At 38.5% G+C, this 4,294-nt stretch overlaps 1 long non-coding RNA gene across 1 annotated transcript; it reads right to left on the bottom strand.

Annotated features, from left to right (window-relative positions):
* Positions 1-2,366: 2,366 nt before the first annotated feature.
* On the bottom strand, positions 2,367-4,104 carry LOC122335475. Its single transcript, XR_006248971.1, has 3 exons — positions 4,070-4,104; positions 3,809-3,892; positions 2,367-2,432 (listed from the first exon to the last, which is right to left on the bottom strand). It is a non-coding gene; the product is annotated as an uncharacterized LOC122335475 (long non-coding RNA).
* Between the last annotated feature and the right edge of the window lie 190 nt (positions 4,105-4,294).

Here is a 4,294-nt window from a genome sequence, read left to right as displayed (position 1 = left end):
TGACAGGAGCGTGTTCTGCTTGATACGGATCATTATATGCCAGATAGATCCTTTCTGGTTTTTGTTTGATTTCACATTCATATCACAAGCTCCTAGATGCGGTTAGAAGTGAATGTGATGGTACTGATCGTTTCTTGCTGTGACTGATGTATGTGCTTACAGTGCTTGATGCATGAATTACTAAAGACTATGAGATCAAAACCGAACTTATGTGCCCGTATGTGTCATCTATGCACTACTACTCAACGAGTCTCATGCTTATTAAGGCTGATTTCATGCCATACTAAGATCAGTCTTCATCGTCATAATTCCTGGATGTAACTTGAGCGTCACGTGGTTCTTCAGATCTCGCTGTTCACGTCAATCCATCAAACATTTACGCAGCTTCATATTGAAAATTCAAAATTCAAAAAACCTGTTTTTAAACCTGCCCCTCATCAATGATTGGTCAGATAAAGATAGCCATGCCCACTTGATCTAAATGTCTCTTCTTAGGTTAAGGAATATCATTTCCACTCTTTGTGTGTGTGTGAGTGTGTGTGAGTGTGTGTGTGAGAGAGAGAGAGAGAGAGATTAAACTATGAACAAATGCACAATACAGTATATTAATATATTAAAAGTATTTGTGTTGGTTTTATGTTTTCATGCTGTAATGCACGCTAATGTAATTAGATTTTAAATGCTTTTTACAGTAGTCATATTCAGTGTGTGCTAAATATGTTTTTGTCTAAATCTGTTGTTATTTAAAACTAAATTATATGCATGAGTCAGATCTAGATTAATAATACACCGCACTGGTCAAAAGTAATTTTTTTTTTCTTTAGACATTTACTGCCCTCTTGTGTCCTATACATCTATCTGCAGGAACAAACATGTGTGTGGGTTTTCTTTTCTTTATATATATGGCAACCGCTCCAGTGCATGTATATTATTGCCTCTATTCAGGTTAGAATTGCAATAAATACTGTATTCAAAATCCACAAAAACTACCTAAACACTTCACAGAGTCCCAAATCAAGCTTACGTTAAGATAATGTCCTCCTTGAAACCCACTGAAACTACGATTTTTAATCATGCAGCCATTTAACTATAAAACAGTGCTGTATTTGTTAGTAGGACTTGATTCTGTTGGCATATAAGGCCAACTAACTCACTTTGTTCCTGCTTATGCATATTTTACTCTGTAATAGTGTCAAGCAGAAAATGAATGCAGCTATAAGTGTAAGCGTGTGTTGGTATGGATGTGTGGTTTGTATGTGTCATAAAGAAAGTGTGCGTGTTTGTGACTCTACTCAACTCTACGCAAGCACTGTGTGTTTTTCTGGCATCTAATGGGGAAAATTTGCTTCAGCACTCCCCTAAAAGACTAAAAGCACAGACGTGGGGCTGAAACAAGAAGCGTCCGTGAACAGGAAACAGAGGTGTATATAGATACACGAAGGTGCGAGAACATGTTTTCACACAAGGCTGCTGTTGAGTGCAGAAAACAGGTAGCCTTAAGACAAACACTTAGTGTGCTGTGAATGAAGGCTGTTAAAGCAGGTGTCTGAAACGTGCATATGATAAATAATGAAATATTTAATCGATTTACCTGCATGTCTTGTGACCATAACCATCTTCAGAGAACCATGAGAAACTTTATTAATAAAATATTTCAGAAATCCAGTGGTCGAATGCTGTCTCTTGCACAAAATTGAAGACTTTGTGGGCAAATATGAGCAGTAGGCTACTGTATAAAAAATGTAAAAGATTAATTGGACAGAATTAATAAATGATATATTTTTTTTTGCTATCATGAAAATAAGCCTACAACAATGCATTCCATAAAAAAGTAACTTTAGTCTAAATCTAAGTATTTTAAACTACTTTATTTTTGGGATATCATCATGTAATCAGTTACTACCTATATTTAAGAATAGTGAGCATGAGTAGAGCTGTGATATTTAGAGACGCCGCCTCACCATCAGACCGGACGTAAGAAAAGAAATGGGAAGTGTTACTAATTGACACGAACACTGAAGACCTCTCAGTGAGTTGACAGTTCTGGACAGCCAGACCAACGCCGTGTACTATCACTTTCTGGTGAAACAACACATTTCACCCACATCCTGTTTCTAACTTCGTTTTTACTTGAGAAATTGCGTCACGTGACCGTTGCAAAGCCTCCTGTTTTGTGCAAATGCAGAAGGAGAAGAAACAGCAAACTGGGATTTTTATTTTTAGAAAACGCTGAAGAGGAGACAAAACGCAACCTCGCACGGATCCCCCAGACCACGGCATGGATCCGATACGGTTATTTTCCTGTCTTTGAGACGCTCTGAATGGCTTTGATCCAGTCCTTGCGCTCGTTGGCGGTCGCGCCTGCAGGTAGTAGTGTATCTCATCTGACGTGATGATCTCAAAGAGATTGCCATCCACCTCTTGTCTCTTGGCTGCAGGAGTTCATCACAGAGAGACACATTTCAGTCAAACAATTTCCATATTTGGTAAATCAAAATTATTGCTAAGGGTTATGTACTGAATGTGCCGTAGCCTCTTTAGTAAGTGTACAACTCGAATTGACCAATACTTTTTTTGAATTTGAATAAAATGAAAACTAATAGACTTTCAGTTCATGTGACCCAATTGGCAAAACGAACTGAGAAATTTGTCACTTTTTACCACTTATTGGGCTAATTTCAAATTTGACGCCTGCATGCAAGATATTTTGAGCCTGGAGAACATCTAGCAGCTAATTCAGTTAACTGACATCAGGTCTGTAACATGGTTATCTATAAAAAGGGATGTCTGAGACGTCTCTCAGAAATAAAGGCGAGCAGTGGCTCTCCAATCTGTAAAAGAGTGAGTAAAAAGATTGTGGAATAATATATTTCTCTACGTCAAAATTGCGTAAGGCTTCCACCAATCTCATCATCTACAGTGAATAACATCATCAAAATATTCGGAGAAACTGCGCGTGAAGGACAAGGACAAAGACCTTTGTTGAATGCCCTTTGTTGCATGTTTTGGAAGCCACTATGAATCCTGAAAGGCATATACAGGTTTTAGAGCGACATATGCTCCCCTCCAGATGACACAAGTCAGGAAAGGTCTTGTGTATTTCAGCAGGACAGTACTACACGGACATGCTACAACACGGTAAACACGTCCCCATCCCAACTATTTGAGACCCATAGCAGGCATCGAATATGAAATGAGCTTATTTTGTTAATAAAAATTCTCAATTTCAGTTAACGTTTCTTATATTATCTATGCTCTGCTGTGAATAAAATATTTTCTATGCCATAAGAAAAGGATGAAATTTGGTACACTGCCAGAGGGGGTCTTGAATAGTAATCAGACCAGCTCTTGTGTCTCTCACGATGCACCCCCGTGAGCGCCACCACCAGCTCATATAATTATTTTTCATTATAACATCTGAACATATTGTCCTAAAAGTTCAATTTTGAGTTGATCAGATCACACTTGTCATACTGATCAAAATCAGTCCATTCACAATTTTGATGCCATTGTATAAAAGAATATGCTTTCTTTTGAAGCGAAACGTGTGTTTTTGTGGGTTTGGTGATATTCACTAGTCTCAATAAGCTGACATATTTATAAAGCGTGGCTGGTGAAATGTGTTTAGCTGTTATTATTTAGATGGATACCATCAGGCACGTATTCCACCGCCGTCACGGCGACTGAACCACGCAGGTGAATGGAGCCAGAGGATCTGCCTCACCCTTACAGACATACACAGACAGTCTTTATTGTAAGTGAAAAACAAAGCAAAACGATCTTTAGAAAAAGACAGAAACTTGCTTACTTTGGTGGGATCATAGTAATGGATATAAGCAGGATCGTCTCTCAGAATAAACTTTCTGACTTTCCAGTTCTTCCGCCTGTGACCCTCATGAAATGATGAAATCGTCCTAATATCTTGTATTCTTGTAAATATTCAACTTTGCAAGAAGAACCCAATTCACAGCCATTGAAGTGAGTGCTTGTTAAGTTAATCAAAGTTGATATCGTATGCAAGATATCACTCCTGTCGTATCATTCATCGTGGTGTTTGTTCACAGCTCACCTGTTTCAGCAAACAGCCCTGTTTGACGATGGCCCTCTGAACTCTTCCTTCATGATCCACGTCTACTCATGTCGCTGGAGTAACCCTCACAAAAGAAACCACTATCTGCCTGCAGACCGACACATACACACCTCAACAACAGATGTACAGATGTACAGTACGTCATAAATTTACAATATACTTTACTTTATATTCCCGTGTTCTTCAAAAAATCAGAGCCCAATC

The sequence above is a fragment of the Puntigrus tetrazona genome, unplaced genomic scaffold (genome assembly GCF_018831695.1).
Source record: "Puntigrus tetrazona isolate hp1 unplaced genomic scaffold, ASM1883169v1 S000000793, whole genome shotgun sequence".
NCBI classification, from domain to species: Eukaryota; Metazoa; Chordata; class Actinopteri; order Cypriniformes; family Cyprinidae; genus Puntigrus; species Puntigrus tetrazona.
Note: the sequence above shows the minus strand (reverse complement) of the source record. Positions and strands in the feature narration are given on the sequence as shown.